This window comes from Myodes glareolus, chromosome 10 (genome assembly GCF_982192425.1).
Source record: "Myodes glareolus chromosome 10, mMyoGla1.1, whole genome shotgun sequence".
Lineage (NCBI taxonomy): Eukaryota > Metazoa > Chordata > Mammalia > Rodentia > Cricetidae > Myodes > Myodes glareolus.
The window spans coordinates 12,856,984-12,874,082 of NC_142035.1; the positions used below are offsets into that span (position 1 = coordinate 12,856,984).

At 51.2% G+C, this 17,099-nt stretch overlaps 1 long non-coding RNA gene across 1 annotated transcript in view; it reads right to left on the reverse strand.

The window, feature by feature from the left end:
- Positions 1–7,987: 7,987 nt before the first annotated feature.
- LOC125404747 (uncharacterized) overlaps positions 7,988–17,099 on the reverse strand; it is a 28,896-nt gene continuing 19,784 nt past the window's right edge. The window contains exons 3-4 of the long non-coding RNA XR_007233353.3: positions 9,125–9,564; positions 7,988–8,776 (exon numbers count right to left, since the gene is read on the reverse strand). This is a non-coding gene — a long non-coding RNA (uncharacterized LOC125404747). The remainder of the gene's footprint in view (positions 8,777–9,124; positions 9,565–17,099) is intronic.

Below are 17,099 nucleotides of genomic sequence, written 5' to 3' on the forward strand. Positions count from 1 at the left end.
ACAAACTGGAACAAACTGGGAGAAAGGGAAGTGACGTAAGAAAGAAAGGCACTTGCTTCTGATACTTACCTGGCTTTGCTGAGGAAGGCGTCTCCCTGCTGTAATGACATACCCGCCTCCCACCTCCAGCTGCCCACAAGCGGTCGTTCCTCGGTGGAAACCTCAAAGTGTCCAAGACAGAGAAGTAGCCTCTGGCCTTCTACTCTGTTGGCATTGTAAGTCCCTTGCCAAGCTGGTGAAATTTTATATCAATAAATACGTGGCGCCTAGTCCTTTATTTTAGTGGTCATTTAATAATCATCATTTTAATAGTCTCGTAGTTTAGCGTGTCCTAGGGAAAGAACCAAAGCTGTGGTTTCAGGAAGGTGGCAGATAAGGTAGTGCCATCCTGAGCAGAAGAGTTCAGTGACATAGGTCTCTTTTTAGCCGAGAACACACCAACAGAAGACAGCCGCCTGGCTCCACCAGCATCTGCATCTCAAGAGATGACGCCGGTAGGAACTTGGGAAATGCTGTGGCCAACGGGACTGGCCTCCTTAGAGCTCTGCAGAAGTGCTACTCCTTCACTATCCATGCCCATTACCTAGGGAAAGGTAACACAACGCAAGATCTCAGGACTGCACAGTTAACAGGTTGGAGACACTGAAGGTCTGCCTAGAAAACACTCACGAATGATGAACAGTGCAGAACTCATGATGATTCCTCCACGGAGTCACACTCCTGACGTTACACACACACACACACACACACACACACACACACGCACACACGCACGCACGCACGCACGCATTGGGGACCTAGCACAGGATGCTCAGATGGCCCCTGGCTGCAAGAGAAGTGGGCTCTGCACACACAGCGATTAATGTTATTTGACTCGTTAAAGAGAAACTTATTCCGGGGCCCTTGTACTGGGCTATGACATGACCTCTGAATTTTGCTCACTGTGGCCTGTGTAACACACAGATGGATAATCAAGTTCCTGGATCCCCATCCCTCCCCAGCTGTGGTCACACACAACCTTCCATTGTTCCTCATAAGGAGACCTAATTCTGACCTGCCCTGGCTTCCAATCTCTGTCAAAGACTACTGCCTTCCTGAGATCAGGGGTCACTATAAGCATCCTTGACATCTGGAGTAGGTCATAGCTCAGATCCCTGGCATCCCAGCACATCCACAAAAAGCCCAGCTTAGCGGGACTAGACAGAGGAGCCTGGCGTGAGCCAGGTGCAGCGCAGATGGTATCATATTGACTCCAGGATCTCCAACAATGGAAAAAGGAAATGACCTGTTTGTGACCTGCCGTCCCCCTCTGCCCAATTATAAGGGACCTAGTACTCTCTGGCTGTCACTGCTCCCTGGGACTGGTCTGGAATGCATTGACTCGGAGCTTGGCTTGCTTGATCTGAGGTTTTCACGTCAGCCTAGAAATCTGTACAGTTCAAACTCCACCCACTCCTCAGTCACCCATGTGACCCCAGGCAGCTCCCAAGCTCGTGTCTCTCTGTGGAAAGTAGGAATAGTGAATACATGGGACTGATGTGCTCACTGGAGCCATATGAGACACCCCAGGGAGGCTCCGCCAGATCATGCATGGTGCCACTGCAGTCTCTAGGGAGGAAGTCACAGCTGCTGGAAGGAGGTCCAGGTCAAGAGGGAACCAAGAGGGCAGGCCTGTGTGAAAGGAAAGGATCCAAGTCTATGGACAGACAGTCTCCAGAGCAAGGCCATGGGCAGTTACATGTCTGTAGCTACCAGTCCCCTCTGCAGCCCCAGGCTCTCTCGCCTGCCACAGGGCACTCAGATAATAGCCAGGACCTGAAGAGTTGAAACCCAGGGCAGGGAAGATCAACTTGAGAGACATCAACACCAGGACAGCCGCCATACCACCCAGGGCACAAAGCAAGATTTGTAAGAGCCTTGGGTCAAACTGACTGCCAAAACCATCATGTTTTGCTTTTCTCCTCCTTCTTCCTTCTGGCTGTTCCCCCAAGGTGCTGTCCCTCCCAGTCTGTGGCCTGAGAGGACATCCCATCAGGTCGAATGTCAGAGCTCTCTACCACTGCCACCACCCAGCCTCCTGTGTGTGAGCTCCACCTCCAGGAGAAACCTCCTCCAGCTCCTCCATGGTGGGTCCCCAGGTGCAGAGTGTCTTCTGCCTGTTGCAGAACCCTGGACACCTGCGCTTTTAACTTAAAAGATGTATCTCTGATCAGGTGAGACGACTCGGAAGGGCGAAGGTTCTTCCCGCCACGCCTGCCAACCCGAGGTTATATTCCTGGGACTCACATGATGGAAGGAGAGAACCAGCTTCTGCAAGCTGTCCTCTGACCTCCATACATGCGTGTGAAACACACACACTCACACACACACACACACACACATACACACAATGTAACAACAAAAAACCCTTTTATTTTCGTTTTTTTAAGATTGTGTCTTAATGACAAGCCTCTAAACTGGTTTATAATGAAGGATCAGAGGAGCTGGCCCTTCCCGTGGTCTCTGTGCCATCATGTTCCTGGTTCCTGGACTGGACAGAATTTCTCTCATGGAGTCTGGCTTTGCTCAGCCTCAGAGGGCAAGAAGAGGAGCTGGTGCCAAGGAAGACGAATCAGACTGGAGCCCTAGAAACCCTGCCCATGCCTCTGCTTGCTCCTTGAGTGACTCAGGTGTTCCCTGCGGGGCACCAAGATGGGATCCAGCCTGTGACCTCTGGGTGGAGTTCTAGAAACGTATACCTGGCTTCCAAGGCTAACTTCAGGGCTCGGCCATCTCCAGCTCTGGGATTGGACTGGTTTCCATGGTTCCCTGGTGTTGGGGGAGCCTCCAGGAAGCACAGGGCCTCAGGGTTGCAGCATTCCTGTGATCCAGGGGCTGAGACCTGCCTGTGACACTAATGCATTAAATCAGCAGCCTCAGCAACATTAACAAGCTCCTGGCTGGACTGTGATGTTTGGTAAAGGGATCATTAGCTGCTGGCAAACACCATGTGCTGAGGAAGGGCCTCAGGCTCTGACAAATGATAAATGAGAAAATTAGAGGCTTGGAGAAAATGTAAATATCATCCTTTGTAAGTCTGTCCCTCGGCAGGGAGCGAGAAGATGTTTCCTCAGAGCGCTGAGCCAGTTCTTCTATTCTCTCCTCCAGCGGGAAGACGCTGTGGATGTTTTACATGTGTTTAAATATCTTGATTTGTCTTCTAGCTCCCAGCAATAGGTGGGTAACAGGTTGCGGTGTCTGCTTCCTCTAAACCCGTGTTTCAACATCACCCTGGAAGGAAGGCATTTAGACACTTTCTTCTTCCTTGGCCCTTCTTGTGAAATTTTAACACCACAGAGATACTATACCCATGTGCTCTGTGGTTATCCCTGTGTGTTTTCATAAAGATCTTGTTATGCCACTAGCCCTGTCTCTACTCTTCCTTCAGAGCCCACTTTTTTCCAGGATTTTTCTCATTCATTCTTTCAACCAGTCATTTATTCATGCATGCATGCAACAGAATAGGGTCTGGGGACATGGGCGCACACACAGGAGAACCTGAGTTTGGATTTCCAGCACTTACGTAAACACTGAGCACGGCATCATGGGAGACAGAGACACGTGGGGCTCACTGACAGCCAGTCTCGCCAAATCGGAGAGTTCCAAGTTCAGTGAGAGACTCTGTCTCAAAATCAAGGGGAAGAGCCATTTTGGAAGGCATTCAGTATTGACCTCCGGCCACCATACACTCGTGCACACAAGCATGCACACATTCAAAAGAAGTACAATTAATAAAAACAGCAAAGCAGCCAGCCACTGGCTCTTACCTCGAACTCAGTCCGAATTGGCAATCCTGCCTCCAAGAATCTCAGAATGAGACTAAGTCTGAGAACTGTCCTCTCCTGATTTATATTCCTCTCTAGGGATGGGATTAAAAGCATACACCACTGGGATTAAAGGCATGCAACACCCGGTTTCTATGGCAACTAGTGTGGCTGATGGGATTAAAGTTGTGTGTTGCCACTGCCTGGACTGTAAGGTTGACCAGTGGAACTGTTTTACTCTCTGATCTTCAGGCAAGCTTTATTTATTAAAATACAAATGAAATACCACTACATTCACATATACAGCATGCACAGAGAAGCAGCCATACTTGCCTGGCACAATTTCTAGGCAGTTGTGTGCAGGGCACTGATCAGGCAGCCTGGTTCCCGTAGTTCTGGCACTGTCGCGAGGTCGAAGGACAGTGACAGATCAAAGAGTGACTACAAAGTGCACCCAGTGCAGATGGATGGATGCTGCTGAGGATGAAGATGCAGAATAGGAGGACCGGACGGGTTCCGAGTGTAGCCTTGCGGCCCAGAAGGGCTTGGGGTAGGAGAAGGTGGGAAGCTGCCTAGGTTGTGGGGTTGTGGGGGCACAGGGATGTAAGGAGAGAGGATGGCAGTACATCATTTGAGAGGGATGGGGAAAACTGACTTTGAGACCAGCATGGCTGCAGCCCAGGGGTACAAGGTAGTGTGGGAAGACAACACCTGAGAGGTGATAAGTAGGGGAGGAAGGCAGGCCTCAGACCTGTGAGGACTTGGGGAATGGGAGTCACATGACCTAGATCACTTAAACAGGATTAACTTTCTGAGAACAGGTGAGGTGTGCCCCAAGGGCTAGTCTGGGAGACCTGCAGTGAACCCACAGTCCTGAGCCAGGGAGTGGAAGAGAGGAGGGGCCTGGTGCAGGCATCCCTGCAGGATCTGCTGAGAAGTGAAGCGGAGAGGGAAGGCATGGAGGATGCCTTCCAGACTACTGCCTGGAAGCTTGGGCAAGGTCTACACAGGCACATGAAGGAGGGTAGAAGGTGATCTAACAGTTCTTCTGGCTAACTGTGCAAGGTTGGACAGTGTGCTCAAGAGACATTATGGTTCTGCGGGCGCTGCAGCTGAACACTTCTTGAATCTGTATAAATGAAAATGTGTGGGCCACATATCACAACGCAGGAAGAGAATCGCATCAAAGGGACCGCACGGGGCTTCCTGCTGCAGTGTCTCTGGACCTGGAATGCCCCTTGCTGTTCCTGTTTGGTGGTTGTACCACTTCACAGGCCACACACAGCAGGATGGACCCTCACAGGCCGGGATCTATGGGGCAGAAGGGTTCTCTCTGCTGAGCTGATTCTCCAAGGTGGAGTCTTCTTTTCAGTCATGGGTTTGAAGGCATATGTTGGTGTGTCTGGTTAAAACTACAATGAAGGCCGACAAGGTAGCTCATTCGTTAAAGAGGCTGGCTGCCTAGACTGATGATGCCTAGATGCTTTCAGCCCAGGTGATGAGTTAATTCCTGGGCCTCAGGTGGTGGAAGAACAGAACTCACTCCAAGCTGTCCCCTGACCATGCACACATGCACACATATGTGTGCGTGCACACACACACACACACATACACACACTAAATTAATTACCATTTTTAAAATGTACAAATCATAATGGAAGGTGTCAGGATTCTCTGTGGAGAAACTCCCCTATGGAGCAGAACTCCTGCAGACTCAACAGCTCAGGCCTGCATGACCTCTCTCCACTAACAGCACCTCACCCAGGTTCCTCACCTGCATGGTCTCACCTACCCTTGGCCCCTCCCCCAGCTTGCCTTGCCTTGTCCCTGCTCTTCTTCCTCTTCTAGCTCAGAGACCCAGCCCTTCCAGGCTCCAAACCACCGAAACCAACTCGTCCCTTTCAGACCCCACTGCCACCTCTGATGTACCCTCCACTGTAGTCCAGTCTCCTAAATTGGTCTTGCCCTCCTCCTCCTGGCCTCACCCCTGCTCTGGCCACGCCCTCCCTTCCTGGTGCATCACTGCGGTCTTAGCTAAGGCAGAAAGTGCCAGGTGGTTTTCTGAACGCCTCGCATCTACAGCCTAAGGCACTTGGAGCCCCTGTGCTCACTCACATCTGAAACCTCCTGAGACTGCTGTGTGCCACGTCAGCCCTAGGCTCTCACTGGTGACAGACCCAGGAAGTCCCACCCCTGAAAGGACCCTAGTGAGCTGTGCACAAGACAAAGGATGCCCATGAGACCACTCCGGGAGGCGGGGGGCTAACCCCAACCACATAGTAAGTTCCTGAGCAGATTCAGGCTTGGTTGTTTCTGCCTGCAGGTCAGTCTATAGCCTGGTCTGTGGAGTTGGAGGACTGGTTATCAGGTAGTGAGCCTCCCTTCAATGGTTCGGGGACCAGCACCTTTGCTGACCCAGGGACGACGGACAAATTCCAGTGACACTCACAGCTGCCTCCTGTCCCCGCATCTGCTGACGACTAATCCACCTGACATTTTATTCTGATCAAAGGCGCGTACACATCTCGCTCCCTTTACTGTGAAATCAATACTGCACAACCTGAAGCGTCCACGACCCCACCTATGGGAACTGCAGAGTGCAGAACGGTGAAGTTAGTATGCACACGTGTGCACGCAGATCCTGTGAACGCAGAGCAAAGCCCCGAGGGCCGTGCCACCCATGTGTGAGTGTGTTCAGATGCGGTTTTAGACACACGTGGATTGCTCAAAAGCCTCTTGAGTCAGGCCCAGCTGCTGCTCTGGCCTGTGGGTTATCCTCTCAACCCCACCACCTGTTTCTCTCCACACACTGCCCACTTCACGTTGCTCACAGCCATGCCTTGATGTGTTCCAGTTCGGGCCTTGGCTCCTGCTACCCCTGTAGGGAACCAGTCCCACCCTCATGACCTGTTCACACCAGCCTCTGCTGAAATCTCAGCTGACTTCCCTGAGTAGCCCCTCATCACCCCCCAGATGATCTGCTCCACAGAGACCAAGCCGGGTACCCAGTGGAGGTTTGGTGGGCATTTGTGCAAGGACTTGGCGTTTGTGTGTCTGGCATGAGTAACTACACGGATGAAGAATAGGCCTGTGCAGGACTCCCACCCAACCGGCAGGGACTGGACAGGCACGGGGCAGCCTCCGGAGAGGACAAGAGGACTCAACTCTGTCAGGCTCACGTTTCACGGCAGGGTGAGATACTTGTGTAATAAGAACTAATTTCAGCTAAGTCAGTTTCAGGCAATATCTGTTTCACAGTGAAGGAACAGAAGTGTCTGTCCCTCGCTTGAAATGAAACAACTTCCGGAGCATTAAAATAGCCCCGGCAATAGCCATATTGGCCCTCCGCCTCCCAGGATGCTGAGCCTCCTACCTCACCTGACCCTCGGGACAGCACAGAAAAACTGTAGGAAGAGTTGTCATGATTCCTCACATTTGGCTGAAGACGACGGCTGAGTGACTTTACTGCCTTGGGCACCTGAAGGCAGATGGCAGGCATCCATTCACCTGGTCCTTCTCCACCTCCCTACCCAGCAGTCCCTGGGGCTGACCCCACCTCTAGCCCCAGGATCAGGCTGTGATTGGCCAGATCCAGTGAGCACACCCCATTCCCCACAGAGAGTGGTTCCCAGGGGCTCAAAAGCAAGGGGCAAGGTGCTGCCCCTGTGTGAGTCAAGTGGGCAGGCCGCAGCATGCTGCCCCTGACACCTCCTGTTGTCACTGTGGGAGATGAACCAGGGCTGACCTGAGAGAGGAGGCGGCGGCCACAGGGAGCCGACCCTGCCTGATCCCTCCATCCCTAATGCCCTCCACCCCTAGAATCTTGAAGACTGGAGCCTTCAGAAAGCTGTTTACAGAGCTCTCTGTCCTTTATGGCCATCAGCCACCTACTTCTGGCTCTGGAATCACACAATGTGGCCAGTAGACTACGGCCCAAGTCTCCCAGGTCATCTCTGTGAATTTGTATCCTTCCCAAAGCCAATCTGCCCCTTATGTATGAACATCACAGTTAGACTAAAGACCGCCATGGTCATTCTCAAGTCATGCTGCCCAGCACCTAAGGGGACCCATCGGACAGAGAGTCCCTGAAGGAACAATAACCTCCATGACAGGGAGGGAAGCAAGGTTACTCTACCAGCAGCCACCGACGTCCTAATCTGTCAGAACACAAAAGAGATCCTGGAAACTGAGACATCCGGGACTTCCCATGTTAAAGCAGAGTTTGTGTCCCTCACCTACAGTGAACTTCCACATGGGCACATAAACCAACCTTTGAGAACCCCCTGCCCCAACAGCAGAGCAGTCTCGTTGCTAATTTAACCTGAGTTTCCGGTCACCTGGAGTTACAGCTTTTCTCCGCTGAAGGAAAGGGCTTTGGGGAAATTATATTTATTTGGTCCCACTGCCTTCAAAGAGAGTGGTCACACACGCCCTTCTTGACAGGATCAGGCATGGAGCTGAGCTCATCAACACACATCTGACCGTCCTCACTGTCCCATCCCCCAGAGTCCTGCTCTGGGTTCTCTCTGTGGTCCTCTCTCCCACCTCTAACACAAGGAGATGGGGGTACTGATGTTATCGTCCTGGGCCCATCGTTTGGTCATGAGAAATGCAGCCACAGTGGAATTTCGCAGTGTGTTGCCAGTTCAAAGCTGAGCTGGCCTGGCTCAGGGTCTGCACACAAGGAGACATTCCATCTTCAGTGGCACCTGGTAGCCTCCCTTCTCAGGTGACAGCAAACACTTCAGGCCTGTGACACTCTCAGGCAAAGGCAATGCTGGAACCAAGAAAATAGCTGCAGTTTGAACCCGTGTAAAGTGCTTTCTGGTTTCCGCTGGGCTATTAGTGGTAAGAGCTCGCATGATGGACGCTCGGCATCCATTCTTTCAATAGCCGTGGTTGCGGCGACAGTCTCTCACTTCAGCTCAATCAGGACAGGCTAACACAAGGTCAGTGTTCATAGCCCAGGGTTCCTGAAGGAGAATAGACCTCATAATTAATTTTTAATAATCTTACAACCAAGATTAATTACTGAAGCATGACGAGAAACACTAAAAAATTATTGGAAAACCATCCAGGCGGTGCTAGACTGGGGACTTTGGATCTGGAGAGATCTGGGGCTAAAGCCTGCCAGATGGCCCTGGAGATGGCTCCTACCCAAGGACATTTCACACCTGACAGTGTAACTTAGTGAACAAGCACTGACTGGAGAGTTCACTCACCCGGGAAGGGTGCAGACCTGAGAGCAAGCTCACCGACAGAAATTGCTGCCCTGAGCAGTGACTCACCCAAGAGCTCACTCACCAGAAAGGGTCACTCACCAGTGGCCAGTTTCTCTGATGCGCTGGCTGCAGCGAGGACTTCAGGTGACCTCCGAAATACTCACTTCCGGCTAACGGCTTCTTCCTCTCCATTGTTATAAAGGCAGTTTCAGGAACCACCCAAGTCCTCCTGAGCAGAGTCTGGGACTTATCAACAGCCATGTGGCTCTGGAGGGTGTCACAGTGTGGCGGTGCCACCGTAAGGCATGCGGTGCTGGCCCCCAGTTTGGGGCTTGATGCTCTCAGGGATGCTTAGCAGCTGCAGGGTAGGGCACTGTTCTCCCTCCCAGCCGTGTTTTCCAGCCGCTGTGCAGCTTTTCTTCGTGGTTTTCACGGTTTGCATGGGGTTGTTCTTGCTGTCTGTGTGGTGCTTCCCATCTGATCGGTCCTCGCATGTTGCTGTTGGGAAACAACCCTCTAGGCAGTAGCCTTCCACAGACCTATAGGAGAAGAGGAGGAAACAGAGAGAGGAGAAAACAAAGAAAAAGATGTAGTTTACCTCTTTCAAGGAACAAAACATGCAGCCGTCTGCAGCTGTAGAAATAGGGAAGTGGAGGGAACCACCGCAGAGACCAGGGTGGTAGGTGAGGTGTGGGCGCGGCTCCATGGCACCTGTACCCCCCACTCAGCTCAGAAAGAGGCTTCACCTGCTGAGGATCCAGAAGACGATACAATCCGGGACAGGTGAGCTCACTGGTAGCAAAAGCAGCTCCATTAGTGCTCAAGGCCCCTTTCATAGCTCTGTCTCATCCTGTGACCCATATGCACACTGAATTGCATGTCTCCCATCTGGAAGGCTCCCCTGGGGAGGCCTGAGAGCTAGTCCTTACCAGTATGGACCCCTAATGCCAAGGCCAAATGAAAGGAGTCTGGGTCCTTAATGACCACTTCACCCGCTTGGCCCTCAAGAGTGTAGCCTGGATTTCTACAGGTTAGAACATAGAGGCAGTGGGCAGGCTGGGGAAAGGGAAGAGAGGGACCCTAGGACTATGAACTGTGGGCTAGTCCTAGTCAGAGCAGGCACTGTAGGTGCTTCAGGGACTGAGGTGGGGTCTAATGGGAGACAGGATGAGAAGGGCTTATGGGAGGGGTAAATCCCCAAGTTCTACAGGGGAAGGAGGCACAGAGTCCAAACTTACAACCCTAAGCAGCTTCCTCCTGCCCCCAGCAGAAGGCTCAAGGTGTTCTGATCACACGGCCTCTCTTGGCCTCTCTTTCCAGCACATTACAACAAGCCATCTGGTCCTTCCTCTCCACTCCCTGCCCAGAAGTGAAGGTTAAGAACTCGTTAGGGAAAGTGAGAGGAGGGAGGATGAAAGGAAGGAGGGAGAAGTTGGGAGGTGACAGAGGTGTACATGAGGGCATGTGTGTAGGTGTGTATGTACACATGGGGCAGGCATGCATGTGTGTGTGAATGTGTGTGTATGTGTGTAGGTATGTATGCATGTGTGTGTGAATGTGTGTGTGTAGGTGTGTATGCACACATGGGGCAGGCATGCATGAGCATGTGTGGAAATGTGTGCATTTGTATGTAGGTGTGTATGCACACACGGGGTAGGCATGCATGTGTGTGTGTAGGTATGTATGCACACATGGGACAGGCAAACATGAGTGTGTGTGTAGGCATGTATGCACACACAGGGTAGGCATACATGAGTGTGTGTGCGTGTGCATGTGTGTGTAGGTGTGTATGCACACATGGGGTAGGCATACATGAGTGTGTATGCAGGCATGTATGCATACACAGGATAAGCATACATGAGTGTGTGCATGTGTGTGTAGGTGTGTATGCATACACAGGGTAGGCATACATGAGTGTGTACATGTGCGTGTGTAGGTGTGTGTGCACACACAGGGTAGGCATACATGAGTGTGTACATGTATGGGTGTGGGTGTGTACGCACACACAGGGTAGGCATACACTTAAAAACTTCAGGTCCTAAGCTAGAGAGAGCTGAGCTGACAAAGTACACACACATGTACATACACACATTCAGCCACACACAGACTCACACTCACACATATAAGAGAATTTCAAGAAAAGAAGAAAAACTCATAACCTGTTTGGTCAGAAAGGCAGGGAGCTGAGCAAGCGCAGTCGCTGACACAAAGACACTGGTTAGTTAGAGCAGCCACTACCGAAAAGCTGGCTGCACCAAGGCCAATGGAAAATTAAGCAAATACAACCCCATAGAGGTAACTCTCCATAGTATCAGCAACTGAGCCCCAATTCCACAAAGACTGTTCATCTAGAACATTCTCTGTGTCGTGTTGCATACCCTTTCTGTTGTGAAGCTGAGGGCTTCTCCTTTGAGATCTGAATGGTTTACACAAAGTTTGCTTTTCCACTACTGTGATAAAACACTGACCAAAGGCAACTCGGCGGAGGAGAGGGCTTCTTTGGTTTACAGTCCACCATTGAGGAAAGCCAGAGCAGGCAGGAAGCTGGGCTGAAACCTGAAACAGAGATCACTGGGCAACCCTGACTGTTCACTGACTCACTCGCTCCCTGGCTCAAGATAGTTAGCTTCCGCATTCAGCCCAAAAGCACCTGCCTAGGGACGGCACTGCCCACAGTGGTCTGGATACTTCTACATCAATTAGCAATCCAGAAAATAACCTGCAGATGTGGCCTAGAGACAATTTCTCAACCGGGGTTCCCTCTTCCTGGGTGTGTCAGGTTGACAATAAAGCTTAGACATCATAGTACCTTTACACAGAGGTTCTGGTGTCTCACTGGTGTGGAGGCTTCTTGGATGGACCATGGGAAGGGAACCCATGATATCTCAGTTAGAACCCAGGGCTGACTAAGCCAAGTCTCAGCCAAGCAGGCTCCTTCCTCAGCAGGCCTCCCACTCTTTGCTTGTGGTACCCCAGACAGAGGCACAGGGAGTGTGGCACCATCGGGAACACCTGTGATGAATCTCCTTAGGCAGGAGGTGGGGTGTCTTTCCCTGAGCAAGTGGAAGAACCCGGTAACATTGAAGAGACTGCCCTCCGTTTTGAGTCCCTCCTGGCTCTGCCCACGGGAAGCTGACTGTTTGCCTGAGCCTCTTGTTTCCCTCTATTTGGTTTTTATACTTTCCAAATAAGATATAAAGGCACACATGGTGCATAATTGTAACACTTGCAGGGCGGGGGGGGGGGAGCTATTTTCTTTTTTAACCACATCACTGCCGTTCTCAAAGTGTTCTTACAATTAAAGGGCACAAAAAAGGCCAGTTCTGGGAAACAGAGGTGATGGGTGCTTCCAGAATGGGGAAGACATTTGAACTCAACTGTACAGGCATGTGTATGGGTGCATGCATGTGTGTGCATCTGCACACATGTCTGTATGTGTGTGCATGCATATACACATTTGCATTTAATCAGGTCTTTTATGCTGTGTATTCTGGTATTCCAGCATTTCAGGTCCTTGCTAACCGTGGAGACCTGCTTTTGACAGGGTGACCAACCTCCAGACACAGGAAGCAGCTTGCCTGCAGTCTCTGTCTGAGTGCAAACCAGCCCCAGCCCAGAATACACATTCAACACATTCCTTGCTGGGCACCAGATCTGCCCTAACCACCCCTAAGGTCAGGTACAGCAAGGGACAGCCCAGAGTCCAGCTACACCTGCTTGGCCTGCCTCACCCTGTCCTTCCTGCAAAGACCACCCTAGTGGCCCTTGTGCACACCTAGTCCCTCTGCCTGCTCCAACCCTAGCGCTTTGCTGGCGGCTCTGAGTTATGCACTGGTTCCTGCTTCCAGGATCAGTGAGAGTGACCTCTTCCCTTGTGACAGTCTTCTCTGAATCCGTGTGTATGTCTCAAACCCCAAAACATGCAGTTCCAGCTCAGTGCATGATGGAAACCATATGTTTCTAGGTCCCATTCAGCAGGCCACACAGGACAACTGCATGTCTCTTGGCCCCTGGTGTGTGTCTAGACAATGTTTGACTTTGCATCACAAAAGGCGCCCTGTGATGTCAGAGGCGCCATGAATCACAGTGACAGCTCCCCCAGTATCCAAGAGACCTCCCCTGGCTGCTAAGTCACCATCCCCCAACCCCCCTGTGAGAACCAGTCACTGTACTGAGCATCAGCTGAAGGGCCTGGATTCCGCATGGAATGACCCACATTGTGTCCAACTAAGGACCAATCAGCCTCTGGCTAATTTCCTGCCTCCCTGTGCCCTGGGAACCTGTGCTGTTTGCTCCTGTCTGGAGCCTCTGTGGCTATGCTGAGCACTGGCTGCTCTGGCCAGGGTTTCCATAGCTGCCTCCAGGCTCCAGGACCAGGCTGCTGCAGTCTGTGAAGGAGGACTCTGCTCTGCCCTCTGTGCTCCTGCTATCAGCACGGCTAAGCTCCCCTGCCCTGCTCTTTCGGATGGGATGTGTTTGCTGACATTTCTGCATCTCTAAACGGGGTAGGAGGTGGCGGGGACAAGTGACTTGCTCACTGAGTCCGAGTGCCTGAGACTCAGGTCTGCTTCTCCTACGCATGGAAAGATGGATGGCCCTACTCTTCTTGGGAGAGACTGCACACAGTCCCAGCCAACCTATTTCACGAGAAAGGGGGTGGGGGCCAGGTGTGATGGCATACATCTTTGATCTCAACAGGGGCATGCAGATGGATCTCTAGAAGACTACACAGTGAAGCCCTGACTCAAAACAAGAAAACAGAAATGGTGGTGGTGAGGTGAGGAAGAAAACCCAGAAGTAAAAGCATAGGCTTGACCCTACCCCACCTCCCCTCCCGTCTCCCTTTCTGCTTTCTGGCTGCCGTGATGTAAATCTCTGAACCCCTGAGTCAAAAAACGCCCTTTCACCTTGAAACTGTTTCCCACCGGTGTTTGTCCCAGCGACAGAGATGTCTGGCTCCCACACCCTGCAACCATAGTGGAAGCTCTCTGAAGACAGGGCCTTTCTGCCTTGTCCATCCTTATTCCCTGGTGCCTGGAATGGTTGGTACCTTGAAGATGCTTCTTGAAGAACTCGGTGAAAGAGAGCATGGGTGAGCAACAACCGCTGCCCCAGCTTGGCTGTCTGACCTGGTCCCAGCAGCACTGTGGATCCTGGGCACAAGCACATCCTTGGCCATCTGCCTCTCTGGTTGGTAGGCAGTTCCCTATTCCTACACTGTGGATAGACCGTTCTGTTGGCAGCAGGCTCATTCTTATAGATACATACAGAAACAAGACTTCCTAAGACAGAGAGGCCAGCTGCACAATCGCCCAGAGAAGCCAGAATCAGACTTGGAAATGAGAAAGTCACAGGGTTAAGGAAATAGCCCGGTAAATAAAAGCACTTACCAAGCTTATGTGAGAACCTGGGTTCAAATTCCCAGAAGTCAGGAGAGAAATGGGTCTGTAATCCTGACATTTCTACAGGAAGGTTGGCAGAACAGGGGCTGGAGAGACGACGCAGCGGTTAAGACTCCCTGGCTGCTCTGGCTTGGTCCCTGGCACCTACATGCAACTCACAACTACCTATAACTCCAGTTCTAGGGGATCCAACATCCTTTTCTGGCCTCTGTAGGCACCAGGTATGCATGTAGTACATAGTTATACATGCAGGGGAAACACTTAAACACATAAATAAATTAAATCTAAAAATAAAACATGGCAGGAATAGACAGGTAAATTTCTATATGGGGTAAATTTCTATATGGGAGCTCACAGCACCAAAACACAAAAGAGACCCTAACTCAGAGGAGAAGGGAGTCAGGCATGGAGGCATGGATTATATTTTGACCTGACTGCTACATATCCTCCATGGCACAAGTGCACTCACACTTTACACAAACACACACACACACACACACACACACACATATCACACACACACATATCCACATCATACACACATATCACACACCACACGCACACACATCATTTAAAGAAGTTATACAACCAAACAGTTCAAAGCTCTTAGCCCACAAAGCTGCTCACATGACCAGACCACTCTCTAGACACCAATACTGACACCCCATTCATTACCCAGAGCATCAACAGAGGGTGCTGACATCTGACTAAGACCCTTTCCTCAACAGATCTCTGGGCCAAATGTGGCTCCTCCAGTCATGAGCCGTTCCAACCACTTATTTCATGAAGTTCCTGGCCCTAAAGTCACAAGATTCTGACTGAAAAGTGTGTGTGTGTGTGTGTGTGTGTGTGTGTGTGTGTGTGTGTGTGAGAGAGAGAGAGAGAGAGAGAGAGAGAGAGAGAGAGAGAGAGAGAGAGAGTGCCCATGACATTCAGAGCCCCTGACTGGCCCAGAGATGACCAATGGTAGATAACACCTCGGACCCTATGGTTAGGGCAGCTGCTTCCATGGTGTGGAGTTAATGGAAGTTTCTAGGTGGTTCAAAAGAATGGCAAAACCAAGAGTGTTGGCGCACCTGAGAATCAGCACTGCAGACTCTGAGACAGGGAGATTACAAGGTTGAGGCAGCGTGAGCTATAGAACAAGACTCCGCCAGAGAGAAGAGGAAAAGAAGGAGGAGGAAGAAATGAAGGGGAACTTACAGGAGGAAGGAGAGGAGGAGGGGGCAAGAAAAAGAGGAAGAAGAGGAGGAAGGAGATGAGGAAGAGCAGAAGGAAGAGGAAGGTGGGAGAGAAGAGAAGGAAAGGGAGGGAGGAAGGACAGAAGAGGTGGATGAAGAGGAGGGTGAGGAGAGAGTGGGAGGAGTGGGACACTCCCTAATCTTTAGGCAGGTGGCCACGGTTTTAGAGCTGACTTCTGTCTAAGTCACTGACTCTGCAACAACAGACATCTGCAATCTATCCCTTCAACACCTCTGCCCCTGGTGGTGACAGACAGCACCGTGCCCACAACCACAAAGGCCTTTTCTTAAGGCCCAGAGGAGACGGCTGTGTGCTCGCTCACTGTCGGTTACTTGTTCTTGCTCAGCACAAGGTCACCTTCGAGCTCAGTGCAGCTGCGTCCAGAAGAGCTCTTGTGCTGTCCAAAGTTGACACACTCTCTGCAGATGTGGGACTCCCATTCTCAAAAGGGAGCAGAGGCAAACATGGGACTAGTCCTGCGTCAAGGTTAGCTCTTCCTCCCCTTTCTCGTCTCGGTCACCAGCGTTCATACAGCACCATCACCACACCGAGCAACGGAGAAGAAACTTAATATGGTTCCTATGGAATGGATAGTTCTTCTGAGGACAAGGCTGAGGGGAGCATGTTAACCAAATAGTCACTCAATCAAACGCAGAAAGGAAATGAAGGCCAACATGACACTGAAGACATGCTCACAATGCTTTTCCTGTCCCATCCTCAGTCGCTTCCCTCCGCACAGAGTGAAACCCAGCAGACTCAGAGAGATCCAGACCCTGGAGACCCCTCTGGTCTTCTGACGTTGCTTACTGACACAGGCCCAGCCACACACACCTTTCTCTGTTTCCCTCTATTTAGACCACTGTTACTTTAAGTATTGGCTCCACATAGCCAAACCCCAGGGGAGAATATGTGCTCAGAGGCTGTTATGGCTTACAAGAAAAATGAGGCAGACAGGTAGACCGGCAGACAGGCAGACACACTCGATCTCTACAGACTGAGACTTGTGATGTATCGGAACAGGGAAGGACCCCAACCTTTCTGTGGGTAGCTACACTTCGACGTGGGGACCTACCAGGAAGTTACAGCTTTGTGTGTGTGGTTTGAGTGGAAACAGAATGAGCTGTCTTCAATACCGGGTGTATTGTTTCTGCAGTGGAACTGAACCATCACGGTGGGGATGAACCATTCTTTATGGTTACAGAATATTGCCTGGCTCAATTCCTTGTGGCAATTAGCCAACAGCTTGACTCTTAACCGTCCCCACAGGCTCATGCATTGAAACAACTGGTCCCTACTGGTAGTGCTGTTTTGGAAGGCTCTGGAACCTTTAGGAGGTAGGGCATAACCAGGAAAACAGGTCACTAACATGACCTTTGAAGGCTGTTCTCATTTTATTCCCCTTCCTGCCCCCTGCCCCCCCATTCCTATCT